The sequence below is a fragment of the Lutra lutra genome, chromosome 1 (assembly GCF_902655055.1).
Source record: "Lutra lutra chromosome 1, mLutLut1.2, whole genome shotgun sequence".
NCBI lineage: Eukaryota > Metazoa > Chordata > Mammalia > Carnivora > Mustelidae > Lutra > Lutra lutra.
In genome coordinates this window covers 6,418,688-6,444,628 of record NC_062278.1, presented here as the reverse complement: position 1 = coordinate 6,444,628, position 25,941 = coordinate 6,418,688, and positions in this window count along the sequence as shown.

The following is a 25,941-nucleotide window of genomic DNA, read 5'->3' as shown; positions in this document are numbered from 1 at the left end:
AAGGACACTGGTGGGAACAGTGGTGTGCCAGTATCTGCTTGAGTCCCGGCCTTTCGGTTCCTTGGAGTATAAACTCAGAAGCAGAATCACGGTATCCTGTGATAACTCCAGCTTTAATTCTCTGAAGAACCTCCCTACTGTTTCCCACAGTGGCCACCACACTTCCCTTCCCACCAGCAAGGCACAAGGGTCCATGTTTCTCCACATCTTCCCAGACACTTGTTCCTTTCTGTTTTTGTTCTCTGTTGACAGCGTCACCGTGGACCCGAAGGGGACACCCTCTCAGACTTTGTGAGGTGTCCCTCACCCTACCCAGCCACGGCTTCCCACCTCCCATGAGTGGCCCAGAAAGAAGTCCCATCCCTGTTCATAAATTAGGGTCCTGTCCTGAGGGAGCCCCAAGAGGGGGCTTTCCTGTGTCCCTGCACGGACCCTCCGGCTTTGCTTGGTGTCTTGGTGTCAGGGCTCAGGGGTCAATTCCCACAGATGTAGGTGAACCATTGGAAATATGGGAAGGACTAGGGTCCTTCAAGGAAGGTCCTGACCTGAGAAGCCACACACCCTCAGTCTGGGGACCAGAGTGCCATCTAACAAACAACCTGCTGAACACCACTAAAAAATTTAAAAAAAAAAAACTTTTTTAATAATATCATATCATACATGTTCCTCTGCAACTTGATTTTTGGCTCAGTCGTCTGTTCTGGAGAATGGTTTTCATGCATGGTTGCAGTTCTAGTTCATGCCTTTGAGACACTAAAGAGAGTCTTGTGCACGTAGATGCCATCCCCCCTTCCCAGCCCCTGTGGGCCAGATGGGTTGTTTCTATAACTGCAAACCCAGTGCCCGGCCCCACCTGTTCTGGTTCTGGGTGGATTTGAGAGAGGGTTTCCCTGGGGGACATGGACATTCGTTTGCGTGGGCACAGCCAAGACACCCCCAGCCAGGCAGGACAGACAGACCAGCCCTAAAATGGAAAACTAGAAACACGAGTGTCTGAGGGATCAGGACACAGAACTAAGACAGGAAGACGGGTGAGGAGGGGTCAGAATGCTCTGTATGGGTTTCAGGAATTCAAGAACTCACAACCCTGGCTCCCAAATGTGGCCTTGAGCTTTCTGGGCCCAGCAGAGAGGGAAACCTAACCACGGAGAAAACATGCTTCCTGGAAGAGGCAGAGACTTGCTCAGGACCAGACTGTCAAAGAGCCACACCAGAGACCCTGGGGAATGTCACGGGCTGTGTCCTCCTGTGATTCCTTCATACACCTGTCTCAAAAGAGGCATCCGGGACCCCTCAGAGACAGCCCTCCCTGGGGGCTTCTCTCCCTGTGCTCCCAACATGCAGGCCTCACCTCCCAGGACACAGCTTCCCTCTGTCCTCCATGAGGTGTCTGTCCGTCTGCTGGGCAGCACCCCCTCCAAGGGCAGGAACTGGGCTCTGCAACGCACAGGCCACCCAGAAAGGCAAAGCAAAGCGCCCGCCCAGCTGACCTGAGGCTCACGTGCAGGCTGGAATTGGGCTTCTCCTTGGTGGGAGGTGGGGGAAAGCAAACACCTCTGGCTGTTCCAGCCTCTCTGTGGATGTGGGGATGACGGGGTCCAGCTCCTCCATGGGAGAATGAATCACCGCCTCTCCCCAGCTCCCCGCTCCTGGCTAAGCAGAGTCATAAAACATCTTAATGTTAGGCCATGTCCTTCTGCAATTCTGGGTAAGTCCTTTTGTACAGAGAGCCTTTGCCAAGCCTCCTGACGCTGATGCCCTGGGCCTCAGCGGGCTTTTGGCAACTACCCTGAGCGGAGCCGTGCAAAGACCCTGACTCCTCTCTTGGCCATCTGGGCCCAGCTGCTGCTCAGTGAGCCGTGGGACCCACGTGAGTCTGGGTGAGTCACCTAGAAAGACGCCCTGGCCTGGCCAGCAGCCTGGGGAACTCTGTGACTTCCCTCCTGAGCTCCTGACCATGGAGGAGCCATCATTCCCGCCAGCGTGGAAATCAGAGGAGTGGCCACACGCCCAGGGCAGGGAACGCGCACCTGGCCAGGTGGCCGAAGTCAGGTCATCAAGAATAGGAGACCACAGCAGCAGTTCCCCGGGGCTCCTCCCACAAGGTGGCTCGGCCTTGTTTCCAGGGTGATGTGCACTTTCGCAAAGGATGTTTGGAAAAAAGGACTTGCCATTTACCATTTAAAGCAGTGTAAGTGAGGTTGCCAGGAAGTGATAGCTAGGGACGGAGGGTTTTTTTTTTTTAAAAAAAGGACAGCACTGCTGTGAAATGTGAAACCCAAGCTGTTCCAGGTCTGGGCTGGGAAGCCAAGTGCAGAAATTCTGGACTTGCTCCATGAGTCAGGGGTCGCTGTCAGGATGCTGAGTGTGTGCACGGAGAGAGCGGGAAAGACAAGTCACCCCTGTGGGACAGACCTAACAGATGCTGAAGGGCACAGGTTCCTTGTGTCAGAAACTCCAGGGAAGAAAGGTGCTGCCAGCTCGCAGCTGGTTTGTGCTGGTTCTGCCTCTGGTGCCGTGGCTTCTGGCTGGTGGCAGCAGTTAAGGAGTCTGGTCCACAAGACCAGGACGGTTTCAGGGGCAATACACAGGATGGAGATAAAACACTGAAAAAGTATCGCCCCTGAAGCCCAAGCCAGCAAAGACTCATGGTGCCCGAGGACGCCAGGCCCACACCACCTGTGTCTCCATGGACAGGCGCCCACTTGAGTCTGATGCAGAGTTAACAACCCCTGCTCTTCTCCGAGGCAGGTGCAATGTCTCCAGTCCAGAGTGCGGTTCCCAGAGCTGGTGATGTCCGAGCAGGTTTTGAACCCACGTGTACGGAAGAGCAGGTCTGCACCCCTTGGCTTCTCTGATTTGCCCACTCACAGGCTGTCTCTGCTGGCCTCCTGCCTCCTTCTCTGCCCTCTCCTTTCTCAACCACACTCATCCTCTCCTTCCTCGCTTCCTCTTCCTGCCTCAGTCCAATGCGTCTGCCCAGTGTCCATCCCCGTCCTGCAGGGGCCGAGCTGGTTGCAGGCGTGTGCACTTGGAGACACCAGAACGTGCTCCCCCCCTCAGGAGCTCTTGCTACAGCCTCGCTAGGTAACACAGAAGAGGGTAACACCTTGTGGTTCCACCCAAAAATCAGGGGAGCAGAACACTGTACTCATCTCTCTTGGGCGGGTTTCCACTTCTGGGTAACATTCAGTTCATGATTTCAGACAAGCCCTGCTCCCCCGTGATTTGGGGAGAGGCGCTTCCAGAGACCGGGGCGGCCACTGGGGTCGGAGGATGTGCTGGTGGGTGGGACGGTGACGAAAAGGGGAGACCAGGTTCTCTGGAATTCAATTCCAACCCAGCCACCTGCACCTCTGCTCTGCTCTGTGTGCTGCTCTGGGATGGGCATGCCTTTCCTGTGGCAGACTGTGTCCACTCCGCGAGCCTCAGTCTTTCCATCGGGTAAGTGGGGGAATCGTCAGTACCTCCCTCACAGTGTGGTTGTGACGGTTGCCTTACAAGCATATGGCACACTCAGCCCAGACTGGCAGGAAGGAAGAGCTGTGGCTCCCTGCAACAGGCCAGCGAGGCCCCTGGACCCCTTCCCAGAACTGCATGTTGAGATGCATAAAATAAAATCCAGAAGGATGACAGAAAACACACAAATATCAAAATGGGTATTGAATTATAACTGCAGAAAAACAATGCACGTGCTTCTCTACTAATGCATGTGTAGTAAGACCCAGTGGCAGGTCTGGTAGCGACTGAGATTGTGGAGCAGGGACAGGAGTAGTGTCCCCAGATCCCACAACAGGAACCACGCGGTACGAAGCATCTCTCTCCGCCGGTGAGGACGTCCCAGGTCCTGCTGCTGCCACTGTAATTTATGGCTTCTGTTCCATGATCGAAGGAAATGCTACACTTCATCTGGAAGCTCGTGAAAAATAAAAACACAGCTTCCCCTCCCCCAAGTTACTCACGGACCGCGAGGAGCCACTTCTCTGGGTTCTGGGTGACCCACCACCACCAGCCCGAGGCAGCAGGATCAGGACAGAGAGAACTCATGCTTTGCTGGAGTTGAGAACCTTGTGAGCAGTGAGGAGGTCAGAGAGGAATTCTGCATTTTGCTTTTTTTTTTTTTTTCTTTGCAGTTCTCCTAAGAAACAAGTCCCAGAGGACAGCCTTTCAGAGGGGGTAATTTTCTCCAGGCATGCCATTTCTCTACCTGAATATTAAGTTCACAGACACTCTCATCTCTCAGCGAAAAGCCGTGGATGGAACATTCTTTGAAATGTCAAATCCGAAATGAATCTGCAGGGCACGGCTGGGAGAAAGCTCTGTGTTCGCCAGCAACAGTGCTGGAGGGATGGGCATGCCTTTCCTGTCACTATTCAGGTATCGCTTTCAAGTTTTCAGACTTGTGAGGTTGTCAGTGTGCAGAAGTTTTTAGAAGCTCTTTCTTTCCCTGATGAACATTCTTCCTCAACCTCCTTGGTCCCATTGGCCAAGCTATCACCTCGACCTCTGTAACTCCTCCCATCTGGGAGGCGGATTTCCAAACACCCAGTAGTGCGGGCTGATGGAGAGGATCACTCGGCATCTCTGGCCCCTTCTCTTGCCTTCTGGGGACCACTCTCCTCAACCCGGGAAAGAACTCCAACCCCCCAGTCCAGGGCTAGGCATGAGGCCCCAGCAGGCCCAGGCCCGGGTCTTTTCCCCAGACAAATACACACAGTAAGGAAGAGGGGACCTCCCGCCTTCTAAAATCACAGGCACCAAGAAAACCTGGAATGCCAGGCTGCCAAGGGCCATGGTGTCCCTTCTGGAGTTCCTCGGTTAGAGACCTAAGTGATCCCAGAGATAGCAGTAGAGCCAGAAGGGAGCCAGAAACCAACTCTTGATCCCTGGACCCAGGGATCCGGCTCTGGTGCAAGCCTCTCTCCTGGTCTCAGAAAGGACTTCACCCGAGTCCCTTTTGAGGCTGAAGCGCATTGAGATGAGTTTCGACCTCCCACATGTGAAAGAGTCCTGTTGGATCTATTTTATAATAATTCTGTTGAGGAGCAAACACATCAGAACAGACAAGAAGAGACATCTCCCAGGCTCAGGTGACGATGCTCGTGCTCCTACCTTTCAAGCATAAGGATAATGACAAGATTCCCTGCTTCTGAGATGGCCGGGCATCTCCCTCTGGGGTCCCCCACTGCCCATGGCCATTGTCCTTTCCCGGGTGGGTCTGGGGACATTGTGGTGCTCTGCTCCCAAACCTGCCCGGAAGGACACAGCAGGGACCATGTGTTGAGGGCTCAGCCTTGGCCGCTGACCCACCTGCCCACAGTGGGCTCCACCTGGGGGCAGGGTGCGGAGTGGGGAACCCTGAGATCCTGTGCGTGCAGGGGCTTCTGCCTCCTGAGTCGGCTTCTGCGAGATGCCAGCACTGCCTGGGGAAGGAGGAGGTTTCAGGGGCAAGACCCAGGGCTTGGTGTCCCCAGCCCCGACTCTCTGCACTTGGGACCGACGGCTCCTCCCTGGCCTTGGGATCCCAGACCTGAAGCCCCGCCTGTCCTGAGGGTCCGGGGCTGGAGGCAGGAATCGACTGTAGAAGGGGAAGCACAGGCCCGGCTGCCCGTACCCCGCCATCCTCCCCCCTACGCACCCCTGCAGGGCCAGAAGGGAAGAGGAAATATGGTCCCGACCGGAGCCCCCATCTTCAGACTCCCGAAAACACGATCCAGGCCTGAAGGACAAGGGCCTCATTCAGCAGGTCCAGGGAGAGCTCATGTCCTCTGGGAGGCACTGCTGAGCCCTGCCCCCCACACCAGCCTTTGGTCAGCCACCTTGGCCTTTGCTGGAGGATTCTCAGGTGGAGGAATTTTAGCGTTTGTTTTAGGGAGGGGCCCATGTGGGCGGGTTACATATTATAATTTTCTCTCCCTGTCCCCACTGATAAGGACATATCCACCCACAGGCCTTCCTTGGGAGGCACAGTCTATACATGCGGGGCCCCACAGGGCAAACAGACCAGGTCACTGGGTCACCCTGGAGCAGAGGATCCCCTGGCAGCGACCCTGGGACTGAACAAGGATAGGTTGGCCCTACAGAGTCCATGAAACTCAGACCCCATCAGCTCCCGCTGCTTTCTCCCCAGTGGTTAGGCTTGGAATCCTGGTTTCTGAGTTCATACCTTTGAGGACACCCTTGACTTCAGACCCACAGTCACCTGTCTGCCCACAGCGACCACACAGACAAGAGAGGGAGCCTCAGACGAGGGGGAACCTGGGAACTTTGCAGACAGGACCAGAGTCTCTGTAGCAGAGGGAAGTTTCAGATCAGGAGAATGGGCCTCTGCCCGGGGAGGAGGCCTTCACACTCTGTCTGCCTTTACTTGTCTGGTGGACGCGGAGGAAAGACACCCGGCCCTGCCTTGAGCGCCTAGCTTGGCTGGAGGGCCAGGTGGGCCTGGAGGGGCTGAACCCAGGCGGGCATGAGCCCTTCCCACCTCCCCTGGGCTTGTGTGATTGACACAACTTGGTCCTGGACGGCAAAGTCAGGAGGAACTCCTTCCTAGAACCTGGCTGGCCTCCCCTCCCCCATGCCAACTGCTCTGCCCTGGTCGCCACGCACAGGTTGACCTCGGAGATGGAACTCTCCACAGGGTTCTGAGTGGTCAGTTGGGGCCCCAGGACGCCGGCACTCGGAGGCATAGCTATGGAGCCTGACGCAGCCATGGAGGGCCCTCCTTCGGTCAGCGGATCCAGGTGCCCTGTGGTCCTGGAGCATGTGTGGGATGCGCTGCTGCTGATGTCCAGAAGCTGGACACGTATCCCTGGGTGGCCCTGGGCAGTGCTGCTCGGGACCGTGCTGCTCCTTTTCCTGCGGAGGAGACGACTCCCTCCGAGAAGAGCGAAGGCGCCGGGACAAAGGTGCTCTGCCTGCCCCCAAGTCTGCGGAGCGGACCCGATACGGGATATGGGCCCGACCACACAAGCCCAGGACGCCCGCGGGCCAGCCGGGGCAGTAGCCAGTCCTCCCTCCTTACAGACCTTGTGCTCGGCAACCATGAGTCAAACACTGAGCCGGCTGGTCCTTTGGGGCCCTGCCGACCTCCTGAAGAAGGACCAGAGGAGCCAGCCCCCTCAACGTCCCCAGGTCCCTGGAGAAAACGCCGTCGTAGGAACAGCAGGCGAGGATGGAGAACAACCTGGGAGGAAAAGCGCGACGGACGGCAGGGACCACACTCCTTTTCGAGAGCCACCGGGACTGCGCAGCCAACAGGCTTCCAGAGGGAGGCAGAGAGGGCAGGAAGAGGAGGGGGAGGAAAGGCCGGAGCCATCGAGGGCCTGCAAGGAGCCGGTCCCGAAACATCGAGCCCGCCAGTCACCGTCCAGGGCAGGGCCCGGGCTGCAGGCCGGCCCCCCGCCTGACCTCCCAGCAGGTGATGCCGGTGCCGGGACCCGCGGAGTCCCGCCAAAGAGCGGAGCCTGCGATGGCGACCATCCCGCCTGCTGGGCAGCCCCTGAGCCACAGGCTGTCACCGAGGACGCTGGCTTCCCTGTGTCCCCTCCAAAGCCCGAAGCGGGTCCACAGGACAGAGCCACACGCCTGGAGGCAGAAAGGCGAGAGATCGCTGAGCTGGCCCGACACATCCACCGTCTGCACACCCGGGAGGCGGCTCTGCAGCGCGAACATGCCCAGCTGGACCGCGACATTCAGCAGCTGAGGCGGAGCCTGCAGAAGCCACTGGACGAGCAGGACGAAGTCGCCCTGCGCCTGCACGGAGCCCTGTTCCGAGGGGCAGCTCAGCGCGAGGCCCTGCAGAGCCAACTGGCCGGCCTGCGTGGGGACCTGGCGCTCACGTGCCACTTGCGAGACCTCCGCCAGGAGATGGCCCGAGACATGCGCCGCGAGCTGCAGAGACACAGCGCCCACTGCCGCGAGCTGGTCCTCTTCCAGCACAACAGAGCCGCGAGAGGCTGGGAGGCCGCTGTGTCCAGCGAGAGAAAGTTCTGGGAGCTGAGGAGAGAGCATGACCGCCTGAGGCAGACGCTGGCCGGCCTGGAGTCCCACCGCCGGCCTCTCCCGAGTGACCCTCTTGCTCCTGCGGCTCCGCCCACAGCCCGCACAGCTGGGGAAGTGTCGGGGGGTCCCTGGGGTCCTCGGGCCCCCGGGGAGCGGGGAGGTCCCCCCGTGAGGGCCCCAGGATCCAGGGTTGCCTGCGGGTGGGACCGGGCTCAGGGCCACTGGGCCCTCAACAGCCACAGCCCGGCTCAGCCTCTGCGGGGAGGGCCGGGAAGGATGTCCGCCGGCTCGCTCCCTAGGCAAGCGCCTGGGTCTCCACCGGGTCCCCAGGGACGCTCAGCCGTGTAGCCCGCTCACCCTGCCGCCGCACATCCGGACAGACCTCCGTGCACATTGTCCTCAGTACGGACTTTCCCCATCAGACCCTCTACAACTGTGCCCTGGAGGATCGTGTTGGCATTGAAATCCCTGTCACTAGGCCTGAAGACATCCTCTCTTGTGGACATAGACAGAGACTCCAAACGCGACCATTTCTGTGGGCCAGGACTAGCCTTACGGATGGGCAGAAGGAACTCCCGTGTTTATGGGAATAACGTGGAATTGCTTGAAAGAAAAAGAGAAGAAAACGTAAACAAAACAACATTCTACACAACTATAAAAAATCGCTAGTGTACTTCTCAACTAAATTTTAGTCTGAACTCATAGTTTATTCCTAAACCCCAATTTTAGCCCTTAATTCAAATCTTAGTCCTAAATCAATTTTTACTTCTCAGTTCATAGTTTAGTCCTAAATTCATAGCGTTAGTGTAGTCTTAAATTTATTGATAGGAAATCTTAAGAATTTGTAGCCATTTCTTCCTTGTTCTGTAACACATTTCCTTCATCCTTGTTGGTTTGTCTAAGATACTGTTTGTTGTTTAACATTTATGAATTTTAAGTGGTCAAAATACCAAGTGTTCTCATGATGACAGACACACCGGCCCATGCACCAGGGCACCTGCACAGGCTCACATCCCATGACGCTGAACCTAGACTATTGTAGTTGTTTTGTGAGGACCCGAAAAACGTAAAAACACAATTGGAAATTTTAAAATAGATTCATTTTAAATTTTAAATGAATTAAAAAATGTACCTGTAGATCAATAAATGACTGAAAAGAAACACTGTGTGTGTGCCATGTGTAAGGAGAGGAAAGCCTCCGTGCTCCTCCTCCCAGAGAGCAGAGTGCCCTGAGGGAGCAGGGAAGGTGGCAGCGGGGAGCAATGTCCCACGGGGTGCAGAGGAGGTGGTGGCCGGGGACAGTCCCCAGCTGCAGCAGGGAGGAGAGTAGGACTATGGAGGGGGATCCCAGGCTCCAGCCACAAGAGGGAGGGGCCCAGTCCCATCCCTGGGCCTGGAGGGAGGACAGGGAAGTGGCAAATGCTGAACCCAGTGGGGGGCTGTCCCACCAATGGGGCCAAGTGCCCACCTCGGCCATGCAGGCCTCCATGGACTGCTGGTGCAGGGTAGCCCCCCAAAAGGTCTGGACGTGCAGGCAGGGGAGGTAGCCTTGGGCCCAGAGCCAGCAGGAAATGGTCAAGGAGGAAGATGGAGAAGGACCCACCCCTGTGAGTCTGTTTGACCCAACGTGGGCCCAGGGATGACTGCCTGCCTTCGCACTGACACATGGAGTATCTCTGCAGCGTCTCCAAAGTCTTGGGCTCTGTTCAGGAGCGTGCAGGACAGTGATGGAGACAAACCCGTGAGGAGAAAATAAGCCCGTGAGGCCCTAGGACCCCCAGCGTTTCTGTCCTAGTGAGGGGCAAGGCCAGGGAATCAAGAACAAGGGGACAGGGAGTAGCAGTCATTGCTCTGCCCAGAATTCCAGTAGTGGGATGGTGAAAGGTTCAGGGACCATAGCCAGAGGGGATATTCAGGCTGAGACGAGGGGGACAGGAGGTAGTCTGGGAGGGCAGGGGGCACACTGTTCCAGGCAAGGAGCGCAGGAGGATAAATGCTGAGGGCTGTGCTCCCAGGGCGATTGGGGAACGAGGACAAAGATGACAGGGCAGGGGGCAGGAAGCAGGGGGGAGGGCCGCTGTACCGCCCTTCCCTAGGGCAGGATAGAGACACCAGGGGAGGGTGCGGACCTGGAGACACAGGGCGCTGGTGGGTACAGGTGTGATGTGAGTTCTGCACAGATCTGCGTGACAGTAGGGACAGGGGAACGAGGGTGGGAGTGACGGGGATGGATTATTCTGGGAGGGGGCTTACAGGGTCAGCATGGAGCACTGGGGGCTGGCCCTGGGGTGGTCGTCATGGAGATGGAGGAGGAGGACAGACTGGGGCTCAGATTGCGCAGTTGTGGGGTCAGAGGGTAGGTGGCAGGAAAGCCTGGCACTTTTGGTAAGAAGGCTGTGTGTTGTCTGGGCGTCCTCAAGGAACCCTTAGAAAATCTCTGCGTGGGACCATGAGGAAGGTCAGCAGGCATGGACCCATTCCACCCAGCAGGCAGTCTGCTGTCTGAGGAGTAGGGTTTGGAGGAGGCCTGTGCGTTTGGGCTGCCACCAGGTTTCCGCCATCCCTGAAGGCCCTCATGAGCAGGTGGTCTCACCTTCCAGCTGCTCCCACCACAGAGATCTCAAGGACAGCTTCGGGAAGGAATGGAATACAGGGTGAGGGTTCCCAAGGGGACTCACGTCCTCCATGATCGAGTCGATGCTGCTACCAGTGGGAACCCCAACAAGTAATCCATGTCCCCCCACAGAGTCCCAGGAGCAGAAGACAGAGGCTTGGGGACTGGAAGTCTCATGAATGTGCGTCTCTACCAACATAATTGGTTGAAAGATGAGGTCACACCGGGCTACAGTGCACCCCCAATCCCACCTGTCTGGTGTCCTTACAAGCAGAGAGAGCAGACTCAGATTGTCAGCAGGGAATCGGGGGAAACCAGGGCAGGGACTTCAGTGACGCAACTTCTGGCCCAAGAACGCCCCATGTGACAGCAGAACCGGAAGCTGGGAGAGAAGCATGGAAAGGATCTCCCTCTTGGCTTCCAGAAGGGACTGACTCTATGGACCCTGATTTCAGACTGGTGGTCTCCAGATCCGCGAGAGAATGCGGTTCTGAGGGTTTAAGCCTCCTGGCTTGCGGTGTCCTGTTTCAGCAGCCAGAGCAATCTCTTGCCATGCCACAGAACCCTTCCAAATGCAGGCCCTGCAAACCCTCAGAGCCAGAAGCCACAAGCCCAATGCAGGGACAGGATAGACGTCCATATGTCAGCTGGGCAGCCCTTGTGCTTCTATGGGATAGACGTCACCCGACAAACAGCACAGCATCATGTAGTCCCTCCCCTCAGATACTGATTGTAAAAGTCACCTCCTAGGGAACATCCTGAGAGATGCCTGCGGGAGCCCATCATGAACTGGTCCCATCATCCTGGGTGCACAGTTAGCCTCCGGGAGTGACCCCACAGCAGCAGGAGTGACCTCACCGTGGTGTGCTCTGCTGACTGAGCAAGAGTGAGGGGCCAGAATGGAGACCTGCCACCCTACCTCTGTCTTATTCTTCCAGAGGTTTCTTTGAAGCAGCGCTTCCCATGCAGTGATGGGGGAGGGGCAGGGACATTCCTGATGGGACCCCAGCCCTCCACGACCACATGAACCATAATCCCGGCACATGTGAGATCATCAGACCATAACTGAGTGTTGTGGGGACAGAAAGTGGCCGACGACCCGAATCACATGCTAGGAATCTCTCGGAGCTGCTTTCACTGACCTTCCTTCACATCTGGGGTCCTGCATCCAACAGCACCCTGTGCATCACAGGGTAGGAGTCCTTTTCTGTCTGGGGCATGTCGGGGTTCCTGGTATTTGCTCTGCACGGTCAGGCTTGGGTTCAGCCAGATAGGCCTTGTCCCTATGTGTTTGTCTACCTGGATGTTACTGGGACAAGTGACACTGTGGAGAGATTTCCCCCATCACAGTCACCTTTGGGTGATGGAGAAGGCTTTTCATTGTCACTGGTGCAAGGATCACTGTCAGCCTGGGCCAGTGGTCCCCTTGTTGGGCATCTTATGACGTGTCCCCATCAGGGATTAGGTGGGGGGACCAGAAGAACCCCCAGTTATTCCCCTTAGCTTTGGAGAAAGGGGACAGGAAGTGAATGGGGAAGTGAGGATATAAGGAGGGTATAGGGAAGAAAGAGGATGGGTTACTATGAAGGATTTTAGCACAGATGCACAATTACATTCTGAAAGTTTGCTTTTACTAATGGCAAAGCCTAAAAGGTATTATAGTTTGAATTCTAGTTAAAACTTCACTCTGAAGAAAAGAAATAAAGAAACCGTCCCATTTACAAATGCACCAAAAAGAATAAAATACCTCAGAATAAACTTAACCAAGGAGATGAACTCCAAAACAATAAAAACAATAAAACACTGATGAAAGAAATTGAAGAGAACATAGACAAATAAAGGTATTTCATGCTCATGGATTGAGAGAAAAAGTATTATTAAAATGTCCAGACTACCCAAAACAACCTACAAATTTAATGCAATGCCTATTAAAATATCAGCAGCATTTTTCACAAAACTAGAACAAATAATCCTAAAAATGTGTATGGAACTACAAAAACAAAACAAAACAAATAGCCAAAGTAGTCTTAAAGAAGAACAAAGCTGGAGGTATCACAAGCCCAGATTTCAAAAAATATAAAGCAATAGTAATCAGAATAGCATGGCACTGGGACAAAAACAGACATGGAGCAGAATAGAGAGCTCAGAAATAAACCCACATTTAAATGATCAATTAATATTTGACAAAGAAGGAAAGAATATTGAGTGAGAAAAAAGACACACTCTTCAAAAAATAGTGTTGGAAAAACTGGACAACAATGTACAAAAAAATGGAAACTGGACCACTTTCTACACCATATACAAACTAGACTCAAAATGGATTAAAGACCTGAATGTGAGACCTGAAACCATAAGAACCCTAGAAGAGAGCACAGGCAGTAAGTAATGTCTCTGACATTGGGTATAGCAATATTTTCCAGATGCGTCCCCTGAAGCAAGAGAAACAAAAGCAAAAATAAACTATTGGGACTACAGCAAAATAAAAAGCTTCTGCGCAGCAAAGGAAACAACCAACAAAACTAAAAGACAATCTACTGAATGGGGGAAGATATTTGTGAATGACATATGCAACAAAGGGTTAGTAGCCAAAATATATTAAGAACACATACAACTCAAAAAACACAAATTAAAAAAATAATAATCCCATTAAAAATGGACAGAAGAGGGGCACCTGGGTGACTCAGTGGATTAAGCCTCTGCTTTCGGCTCAGGTCATGGTCTCAGGGTCCTGTGATCGAGCCCTGCATCGGGCTCTCTGCTCCTCGGGGAGCCTGCTTCTCCCTCTCTCTCTGCCTGCCTCTCTGCCTACTTGTGATCTCTGTCTGTCAAATGAATAAATGAAATCTTTAAAAAAGAAATGGACAGAAGATATGAACAGATATTTTTCCAAAGAGGACATACAGATGGCCAACAGACATATGAAAAGCTATTCAGTATCACTCACCATCAGGGAAATGCAAATGACATATCACCTCACACTGTTTAGAATGGCTAAAATCAAAAAGACAAGAAAAAATGTTGGAGAGGATGTGGAGAAAAAGGACCCCTCATGCACTGTTGGTGGGAATGCACGCTGGTGCAGCCACTGTAAAAAATAGTATGGAAGTTCCTCAAAAAATTAAAAATAGAGGGTGCCTGGGTGGCTCAGTTGGTTAAGCAACTGCCTTCGGCTCAGGTCATGATCCTGGAGTCCTGGGATCGAGTCCTACATCGGGCTCCCTGCTTGGGAGGGAGTCTGCTTCTCCCTCTGACCTCTCCCCTCTCGTGTTGTCTCTCTCTCTCTCAAATAAATAAATAAATAAAATCTTTGGAGGAAAAAAAATAAAAATAGAATTACCATATGATCCAGTAATGCTACTACTGAGTAATTATCCAATGAATATGAAAAAACTAATTTGAAAAGATACATGCCCCTCTATGTTTACTGCAGCATTATTTACAGCAGCAACTTATGGATGAATGGATAAAGGAGATGTGGTATATATGTATGTACACACACACACACACACACACACACAAATGGAATATAATTCAACCATTAAAAAAAATGAAGTCTTGCCATTTACAACAACATGGATGGTTCTAGAGAGTGTAATGCTGCATGAAATAAGTGGTTCAGAAAAGGACAAATATGATTTCACTCATATGGAGAATTTAAGAAACAAAACAAACAAATAAAGGCAAAGAGAGACAAACAATAAAACAGATTCTTAACTATAGAGAACAAACTAGGGGTTACCAGAGGGGAAGGGGTGAGGGGAAGGGGGAAATAGAGGATGGAGATTTGAAGTGCACTTGTCGTGACAAGCACTGGGTTTTGTGTGGAAGTGTTGAACCTCTATATTGTACACCTGAAATTAGTATAATGCTATATGTTAACTAACTGGTATTTAAAAAAAAAAAAAAAAAAAAAAAAAAACAGGGGCGCCTGGGTGGCTCAGTGGGTTAAAGCCTCTGCCTTTGGCTCAGGTCATGATCCCAGGGTCCTGGAATAGATCCCTGCATCGGGCTCTCTGCTCAGCAGGGAGCCTGCTTCCCTCTCTCTCTGCCTGCCTCTCTGCCTACTTGTGATCTATGTATGTCAAATCAATAAATAAAATCTTTTTAAAAAATTAAAAAAAAAAACAGCTGCTGACCTAAGGTTCAAAGCCAAATAGATTCCTGTATTTTTTCTTTAACATTTTTACTTTTTGTTGAGATATACACCATTTCTACTATAGGTGCTCAAATCTTAGGGGCACTTAACTCTTCAATGACCTTTCACGGATGTCTACAGCCATGTAAGCATCTCCCAGAGCAAGACGCAGAACATTTCCAGACCCAAAAGGCCCCTCCTGCATAACTAATCACCCAACCCTAGAGGTAACTGCTGCTCAGATCTTTGGCACCACATGTTACTACACTTAAAATTTAGAGATGAAATTATACACTATGCATTCTAGGATCTGCTTTCTTCCGCTCAGTATTGCATCTATGACATGTCCTTGTGTAAAGCGATAGTTTGGGGTTTTTATTGTTACATACTGTCCCACCACGTGACTCTACCACCATTAGTTTCATTTCTTCTGCTGTTAGTGACCCCTTGGGTTGTTTTATATTTGGGGCTATTAGAAGCAAAGATGCTATGACCATTGGCATGCATGTCCCCTGGTGGCCAGAGCCCTCCCTTCCCCCGGCTACACACCCGAAATGCTGGCCATGGACATCTGCACGCTCAGCTGCACTAGACATGGCCACGCTGTTTTCCAGTGTTGTGCCACTTCCCCCATCAGTTGTCAGCGTACAGGAGCTGCAGCCATCCCCTGTCACTGTGACACTTGGTGCCAATCTTTTTTCATTTTAGCCATTCTGATGGGTGTGCAAGCGTATCTTACTATAGGCTTAATTGGCATTTTCCTGTTGGCTGGTAATGTGGGCACCCTTCTCTATGCTTATTGGCATCTCGGTTCCCTCTGTTACAGGGGTCTGCATGTTTTTCTGTAGGGGTCTGAGAGTAAACATCTTTGGCTTACAGGTCAGACGGTCTCCGCTCTAGCTACCCAGCCTTGCTCTTGTATGGAAAAGCAGCTATTGACGATATATGAATGAATGGGCATGGCCATGTTCCAATAAAACTTTATTTATAAAATAGCTTGAGGGGTAAGATTTGGCCTCCAGAGCCTTCATTTCTCCACTCCTGCTCTAGGGTAAATCATCTGCTCAGGACACTTGCCCATTGCTAAATGGCTTTTCTTGAGTCCTCTTATTGATCTGTACAAGGTATCTGTAAGTTCTGGATCCCAGTCTTGTGCTACGAATCATTTATCATGTTCTGGAAATGAGAAGAAATCATGGTATTATATCCGACCATTTCTATAGCTTTGTCCTCGACGTTTCCACTGCGAGGCCCCTAAGGTAGGAGATGACAGTTGTCACAGGGTGGTTTTCTTCTGACACGGGGACCCAGGAGACCTGTCCACTGCCCTACCATCTGAGAGGCAGCACAGCAGCCCAGAGCCCTGTGTCCCTCTGCACCTCTTACCGTAGATCACCCTGCCGTGATGGGCTACAGTAAAAATGGCCCTGACTTGTTAAAAGGCACACATTTCCCAGAAGGAACAGAAACTTAGTATGGATCATGAATGTATGTGCAACAGGACTTTTTTTGTCTGAAGGAAATTTTCCAGTCTTTAAGATCAAAGATGGTCAAAGTCGGGGAGCTGGTAGGGACCCTCTTTCCATTGCTACCCAAAACTTTACAGGCTGGGCGTTGGCTGACAGAGGGCTGGAGGGGAATGGGCCCCATTCAAAGAAGGGGCTGGAGGGGCTGCTCCTGGAAATCTGGTCAGGTTCTGCACACCAAGATGAGGCCTTGAGGTCTTGTGGAGGGAGAGGGCTTGGTCAGAGAACTCATCACTCAGGCCCCAACAAGCCAGCTGCACAGCTGGGATGAGAACCCACATTTCCCAAGTCCAAAGTCTTCCTCACATCTTCCCTTTATCTAAGTAACCGACTTTTCCAGGTGAACCATAGTGTGAGCTGCATAAAAAATACCACATATTTTGTCTTTTTCTCCACCACAACCACATCCTCAAACAGCTGAGGAGCCCTATTGCAGAACAAACGGATCATAAGGAAATGAGTAGTAGCTGGTTTGATTGCGTCTTGCAGAGATGTTTTGGTGCTCATCCCTCCTTCCTTCCCTCTCAAGATGGACAGGGTGGCTCGATGCCTGGCATCAGTCAGGACCTGAGGCGAAGAGGAGACTCCTGGTATCAGGCCTCTTTCCCTTGTACATTACTAACATCGTGGAGGTACCACACTTTGTGTCCTTCACGGGTGCTCTAATCACAAAGAGATACACCACAATTTGGGAACTTGTCTCATCCAACCTGGCCTCAGATGGCCAACTACTCTTACTTTCAGTTTTTCCTGATTCCAAACGCACAGCACCTTAACAGCATAGGAAAGCTGTTCCCAGCCCCTAAACGCGGGATTTACCAGTCATGCTTTGTTTATTCTTGCACAATTAGGGACATCATTTCTGGAAAAAGACTTTCAGGATTGAATAAATCTCTGTCATTTTCCTAGCAGCAATTCTGCTTCTTTGGACATGCCCTCCTTTCATACCAAAGTGGGGTTATAGGAAGTTTGGGTCAACAAAGCTCTTATGAGTAATTAATATCCAGTTAGGCCAAGGTTTCATGTCTGTGGGAGTCAAGGCCTCTTTCTCCAACCTCTGGGAAGTATTAAGTAGGTCAGGCCTCTGTTTACAAAGCAAGGCCCATGCTGACTGCCCCACCATTTTACTAGTTGCTGTTAGTGGCTGGACGTCTACAGAAAACTACTCGGTATTTTTGTCGCCCTAGTCTGCTGGTGGAAAATCAAGACTGGCCCCCGGTGACCAAGGTCCTTCCTCTCTGTGCCTGTCTTATAGGAGATTCCAGGATCACTGAGAAACTTCATCCTGACCCAGAGAGAAGGTCACAACACTGCTCTCTGAGTGAAAAGTCATGACATTGTCCTTCCCATCATCAGCCTGTTTGAAATAATGAACCTGGAATGAGAGCCTCTTCTGACAAGTCTGTGCCTGGTTTATCTTTCCCAACTTTGTATTATGAAAATGTTCAGGGGGCGCTTGGGTGGTCCAGTCAGTTAAGCATCTGTCTTTGGCTCAGGTCATGATCTTGGGGTCCTGGGACCCCCTGTCAGGCTCCCTGTTCAGCAGGAATTCTGCTTCTCCCTCTGCTCCTCTGCCCCTCGCCTCCACTCATGTTCTCTCTCACTTTCTACCCGAAATAAATAAAATCTTTTTTAAAAAGGAAAATGTTCAAATATACAGAAAAAGTAAAAGAAGAATACAAAGAACATTTGTATATTCTGCCCTTAGATTCACCAATTGTCCAAATTTTGCTGCACCATTCGAAAGTGAGTTACACCTTAAATATTTCTGCATGTATCTCCTAAGAATGAGTATATTCTTTAATACAACCTAAGTAATATTATCGCAAAGAATTTATCTATTTCTTTTAAGTTACTGAAGTAATTGGAGTAAAATTGTTCATGTTTCCTTCTTTTCCTTTTAAAGTCTATAGGATCCGCAGTGACGCTTCTATTTCATTCCTGATGTGGTAAGTTGTGTCTTCTCTCTTTTTTTTCTGAATAAGTCTAGTTAGAGGTTCATCAATTTCATTGAATTTGTTTTCCAAAGAACCATCTGTGGGTTTCACACATGCTATTACTTTTTTTCTGTTTTTTATTTCATTGATTTTTACTTTTATACTTATTTCCTTCTTATTTTTAAGTTTTATTTGCTTTTTTCTTTTCTAGAATTTTAAGATGGGTGCTCACTTCAGCAGCAAATATACTAGAATTTTAAGATGGAATTTTAGATAATTTTTAAGCTGTACCCCACAAATTTTAATATGTTATGTTTTTATTCCTATTTAGTTCAAAATATTCATAATCCCCTTTTTGATTTCTTCTTTGACCCATGGATTATTTAGAAGTATGTTGTTTAATTTCCAAATATTTAGAGATTTTCCAGACATTCTTCCTTTGTTGACTTCTTACTAAATTCTGTCATTAGGTAAAACATAAACTTTGTATGATTTCAATCCTTTTATATTTAGTAATGCTTATTCTATGACCCAGCGCATGGTCAATCTTTGTGTACATTCTACATGCACTTGAAAAGAATGTATACTCTTCTGGTGCTGAGTAGATATGTTTATGTTAATTACATCAAATTGATGAATAAAATTATACTTATCACGTTTCTGTTTACTTCTTCTATAAATTATTAAGAAAGGGGTGCTAAAATTTCCAACTAAAATTGTCAATTTTCCTAGTCTTTCAGGTCTGTCAGTTCTTGCTTTACTTATAGCACATGTGCACATTTAAGACTGCCATGTTTTGTGGTGAATTCTTTATCTCTGTTAATAATTTTCTGAAATCTATTTTCTTTCACATTAATAAAGCCATTTTTGCTTTATTTTGTTATCATTTGCATGATTATCTATTTCCATCCTTTATTTTCACATATCTTTGTCATTACATTTAAAGTAGATTTTTTCATAGATCACACATATTTTGCCTTTCTTTTTTATCTTAAAAGCAAGATCTGTAAATAACTCCTCAAACTCAACACTCAAAAAACAGATAATAATGTCAAAAAATGGGCAGAAGACATGAACAGACACTTTTCCAAAGAGGACATACAAATGGCTAATAGACAAATGGAAAAATGTTCATCATTAGCCATCAGGGAGATTCAAATCAAAACCACATTGAGATACCACCTCACACCAGTTAGAATGGCCAAAATTAACAAGACAGTAAATAACGTGTGTTGGAGAGGATGTGGAGAAAGGGGATCCCTCTTACACTGTTGGTGGGAATGCAAGTTGGTGCAGCCACTTTGGAAAACAGTGTGGAGATTCCTTAAGAAATTAAAAATAGAGCTACCCTATGAGCCTGCAATTTCACTACTGGGTATTTACCCCAAAGATACAGATGTAGTGTAAAGAAGAGCCATCTGTCCCCCAATGTTCATAGCATCAACGGCCACAATCGCCAAATTGTGGAAAGAGCCAAGATGGCTTTCAACAGGCAAATGGATAAAGAAGATATGGGGTCCATATATACAATGGAATATTATGCCTCCATCAGAAAGGATGAATACCCAACTTTTGTATCAACATGGTTGGGACTGGAGGAGATTATGCTGAGTGAAATAAGTCAAGAAGAGAGAGTCAATGATCATATGGTTTCACCTACTTGTGGAGCTAAGGAATAACACAGAGGACATTAGGAGAAGGAAAGGAAAAGTGAATTGGGGGAAATCAGAGGGGGAGATGAACCATGAAAGACTGTGGACTCTGAGAAACAAACTGAGGGTTTTGGAGGGAGGTTTTTGGAGGGGGGGTTGGGTGAGCCTGGTGGTGGGTACTAAGGAGGGCACATATTACATGAAGCACTGGGTGTGGTTAATAAACAGTGAATCTTGGAACATTGAAAAAAAATAAAACAAATTTTTAAAAAATAAATAAAAATAAAATTAGTGAAAAACAAAAAACAAAAAAGCTGTCTTTAATTAGAACACAGACCATTACATTTGTTATAATTACCAATATGATTGAATTTAAATATGTCACCTTGCTATTTTTTTTCTATTTGTCCATCCCTTTCTTATTTTTTTCTTCTTTTCCTACTTTCTTTTGGAATAAAGGTATATTTTTTGCTATTTTCTTTATATATGTACTGTTAGCTGATAAGCTATACTTTTTGTTTTATTATTTTTGAAGTGATTATTCTAAGATTTACAATATTCTATTTTAATTTATCACAGTTCAAATAGGAATAATAATTTGCCATTTGATATGTAATATACAGATCTTAAAACATTATACTTCTCTTTTTCACCTGCTATTTGTGCCATTTTGTTATTGTCACATTCTATTTCTCATATAATATTAAGCCCACACTACACCTTTACATTTTGCCCTAAATATTCAATTATCAGGGCACCTGGGTCACTCAGTCAGTTGAACATTTTACTATTGATTCAGCTTAGGTTGAGATCTCAGGGTTGTGGGAATTGTCAGATTCTGCAGTGGGCATGGAGCCTGTTTGGGATTCTCTCTCTCCATCTCCCTTCCCTGCTCATGCTCTCTCTCATAAATAAATAAATAAATAAATAAATAAATAAATAAATAAAATCTAAAAAAATAAGTATTTAATTGAAGGAATTTTTTAAACGAGGCTAAAAAGAATTTAGCATATATTTACCAATGTTTTACTCTCTCCATTTCTCTGTATATATGCAAGATTTCATGTGATCACAGGTTTCATATTTTTTAAAGACTTTATTTATTTATATGACAGACAGAGATCACAAGTAGGCAGAGATGCAGGCAGAGAGAGTGAGAGGAAGAAGCAGACTCCCTGTAGAGCAGAGAGCCTGATGAAGGGCTCAATCCCAGGACTCTGGGATTATGACCTGAGCCAAAGGCAAAACCTTCAACACACTGAGCCACCCAGGTGCCCCAGGTTTCATATTTTTATGATATAAAAAACTTGGCTTCAATTTACTGTAAAGCAGATCTCTTAGAAGTGAATTCTTACAGCTAGTGTTTGTCTGAAAAAGATTTTATTTTACTTACATTTTCAAGAGCTTGTTTTCCCTGAATACAGAATTAAGATCGCCAGAACTTATTATCTATCTAACTATTTACCACCTATCTGGTTTTTTTTTAATTTTTTAATTTATTTTCAGCGTAACAGTATTCATTGTTTTTGCACCACACCTATCTGTTATCAGTCTATCTAGGTCTCTTTAATATATCATTCATTTGTCATCTCTCTGGCCTGCATAGTTTCTGACAAGAAATCTGCAGTCATTCTTACCTTTGCTCTTTTGTTCATATGCCCACTCTCTCTCCGCTTTTAAGAACTTTTCTTTCACTGTTTTTCAGCTACTTTATTATGATGTTTTGTGGTGTAGTGTGTGTATATGTTTATCCAACTTTGGATTTGTTGAGCTTCTCTGGCTATATAACCGTCATCAAATTTGGACACATTATTTCTTCAAATAATTTTCTGGTTTTTTTTTCTCTTTTAGGGATTTCAATTACCATCATGTTAGAGGGCTTGATTTTTTCCATAGATAACTGATGCTCACTTTGGTTTTTTGTTTGGTTTTGTTTGGTTTGGTCTCTTCTCTCTATTCTTCATTTTAGATAAATTCTGTTGTTATATCTACAGGTTCATTGGCTTTTTCTTCCATAGTACCTAATATACTATTATTTCTTCCACCAATTTTTGAAAAATTTCTACTGTATTCTTCATCTCTTTAATTTCCATTTATTCTTTTAAATGTATCCCATCTCTCTCCTTTTTTTTTTTTTAGATTTTATTTATTTGACAGACAGAGATCACAAGTAGGCAGAGAGGCAGAAAGAGAGAGAGGAGGAAGCAGGCTCCCTGCTGAGCAGAGAGCCTGATGCTGGGCTCGATCCCAGGACCCTGGGATCATGTCCTGAGCTGAAGACAGAGGCTTTAACCCACTGAGCCACCCAGGTGCCCCTCCCATCTCTCTCCTTATTGTGTTTATGTTTTCCTTTAAGTATAAAAATATAGTTATAATTCTTTTTTTTTTAAGATTTTATTTATTTATTTGACAGAGAGAGATCACAAGTAGACGGAGAGGAAGGCAGAGAGAGAGAGAGAGAGGGAAGCAGGCCTCTTGCTGAGCAGAGAGCCCGATGTGGGACTCGATCCCAGGACTCTGAGATCATGACCTGAGCCAAAGGCAGCAGCCCAACCCACTGAGCCACCCAGGCGCCCCTATAGTTATAATTCTTTTTTTTTAATATTTTATTTATTTATTTGACAGACAGAGATCACAAGTAGGCAGAGAGGCAGGCAGAGAGAGAGAGGAGGAAGCAGGCTCCCTGTTGAGCAGAGAGCCCGATGCGGGGCTCGATCCCAGAACCCTGGGATCATGACCTGAGCCGAAGGCAGCGGCATTAACCCACTGAGCCACCCAGGCGCCCCTATAGTTATAATTCTTGATGTAATTTCCTTGTATACTAATTCCATCATCTCTGTCATTTCTGGTTTGCTTCTAAGGACTGATATCTCTCCCTGTTATTGGACATTTGGGGGACTTTTTCTCACCTTTTCAGGATATTGTAAATGTTGTGTTTTATGTCTGAACCTTGTTTTCTTGTACAGAGTGGTACTGTTTTGGAAAGTAGCTAAGTTACTTGAACACCAGATTGATCCCTGTGAGGCCTGGTTTTAAGCTTTTCTAGGAGGCAAGTCTAGAAAAGCCTCACTCCACCAAGAGTTCAGTCCTAACAGTATGACGTGACTTCTCTGGAATCTTCAGTTAATGGCCCAGGTTGTCACTGAGGCCTCTCTACTCTGGCTGTCCAAATTTAAATATTCCCCTTCCTTCCCTGGGTGACTGGTACTCAGTCAGTTTACAACATCCCACTCATTTCTTTCTGATCTCTGTTAAGATTCATTATACCCAGGAGCAGCTGAGCACTCAGCAAACACTCAAAAAGATTGTACACAGATGTCTGCAGCCCTTCTTCTGGGAAGGTCCCTCCTCTCTGGAACTCTGCCCTGTGACTTCAAGTGGCACCAGCCTCCCTAAACTCTGACCTCTCTCTCTTCAACTCATGAGGCCAATGGGCTCTGTTTCATTTGCCTTTCCTGTGTCAAGGGCTTGAAAAGTGCCTGCAGGCAGAATGCTGGGCAATCATAAGACTTATCTCTTTAGTTTTTCTATTATTAGGGATCACAGTACTGTGCTACTTATTGTCCAGCATCTGGAAACAGTTGTCTAACCTATCTTGTCCACTTTTCAAATTGTTTACAATGAAAGGGGAAGTTTGGGTCTGTTTTACCTCATGGCCAGAGGTGGAAGTCCTTATTTTTTAACTTGCTTTATTTCAATCATTATTTCCCCCTTGTCATTTATGTGTTTATATTTCTGTTTTCTCCCCTCTTTTTCTTAGAGTTGTCTACTTTGTTGTGATTTTTTTTTCCATGAACTAGATTTGAATTTATTATGCTTGCTATTTTTTAAATTTGTAACTCATTAATTGTTGCTTTTATCTTTATTATCCCTTTCTTCTTCTTCCTTTTGGCTTGTTTTTCTAAAACTTTTAATTTAAACTTCAATTTATTTTCTTTTTCTATTTTATTTATTATTTATTTATATATATATATTTTTTTTAACCAAAGCTAGGACTATACTTCATGCAATGATCTTATCATGAATAACTTTGTCCTAAGTAGACAATGCTTTTTGTGAAATTCAAAAAAAAAGAATGTCATGCATTACTTTTTAAATAATAGCCTTATTGACTTGTAATTAACATCCCACAAAATTCACCTTTTTCAAGTGGTTTCATGGGTTTTTAGCATGTTCATAGATTTGTGCAGCCATAAACATTATCTGATTCTGAAGCATTTTCCCCACCCTAAAAGGAAACCCTGTACCATTAGGATTCTCTTCCCTTCTCCCTCCTCTAAGCTCCTGGTGAGCACTAATCTGTTTTCTGTCCTCAATGAATTTACCTATTATGGACATTGAACATGAATGTTATCATTATAATATGTGGTATTTTGTGACTGATTCTTTTCATATACCATTGTTTTCAAGATTCATTCATATTCAGTATGTGTCAGTACTTCATTCCTTTTTATTACTGAGTAAAATTCCAAGGAAGTGTAGAACATCTCTTTTTATCCATTCATCAGTTGACCAGTATTTGGGTTTTTCTACTCCATAGCTATTATAGATAATGTTTCTATGAACATTTATGTATGGATTTTTGTGTGGATATATATTTTCAATGCTCATGGAGTGGAATAGCCAGATCATATAGTAACTTTATGTTTAAATTTTGAAGAATTGCTGAACTGTTTTCCAAAACCACTACACTATTTTAAAATTACCACCAACTATGAACGAAGGCTCTAATTTTTCCACATCCTTGCCAAAACTTGTCATTTTCTGTCTTTTTAAAAATTTCAGTCTTCCTAGTGAGTATGAAGTTTATCAAATTGTAGTTCTATTTGCATTTCTTGAACAACTAATGATGTTAAACATCTTTTCATGTGCCATTGACCATTTGTATGTTTTCTCTGCAGAAAAGTCTATTTAAATGCTCTGTCCATTTTTTCATTGGGTCATTTGTCTTTCTGTTGTTGAGTTGCTAGTGTCTTACATATACTCTAGATACAAGTCCATCATCGTATACTTGATTTATAAATTTTATTTCTAATTCTGTGTGTTGTCTTTTCACTTTGTTGATGATGCCCTTTGAAGCATAAAAGTTTTTTATTTTGATGAAGCCCAATTTATATGTTTATTTTTTTTGTCACTTGTGCTTTCGGTATTGAATCTAAAAAACTATTGCCCAATCCTAGTCACACAGATTTATTCCTGTGTTTTCTTTTAAGAGTTTTATACTATTAGCTCTTACATCTAGGTCTATGATCGATTTTGAACTAATTTTTGTGTATGGTGTGAGGTAGGGCTTTACCTTTTTTCTTTTGCATGTGGAAACACAGCTGCTCCAGCATCATCTGTTGAGAAGTCATGCATCATTATTGTCAGGAAAAAATTCTCTTCTAATATGTAAATAAATGACTTTGTAATTTCATAAAATCATAGGATATTAGCTCTAGAATCTATGCTAAGAGAAAACTTAGTCCAAACACCTTCAGGGAGGTTAGCTGATTTACCCAAGACTGTCCTTGCCTGAATTCTCGTCACAGCCCATGCATCTAGGACCTGTGACAACCCAGAATGGTGCGGTTGGTCCTCTACCGTGATGTGGTTGGAATTAATTTCCCCCTTCTATCTCACATATTTATATTTCCACCAGGAGACTTCAAATCTCAAAATGTGACATGGAGGGTTTGAGAAAATATTGCTGGTGAAACATTTCATTTGAGAAAATAAACTTCTGTGGAAGAACATTTGGAAGGAGAAGCTCTAGAGTTAGTTGAAGAAAAGTAACTGTGGGTTGTTGTTGTTTTTTATATCTTTCTTTGGTAAAGAGTCATGGAAAATCAGGGGTGTATTAGAAAACTAACTCCTATACTGCAAAGCCACCACAGACGAAGCCCTTTTAGACCTGGGATTATGGACAGAGGTATTCCATCTATCACTAAACTTGTTAGTGCTATAGACTTTTCATTGGCTCACTCAGCTACCATTCCCACTCCCTTTTAGTGGGCCTTCCAGGATGACAGATACCAGGAAATTAAAAAAAAATTACAAGAGCCTGAATGTTGTATGTGCCTTAGGTTCTGACTTG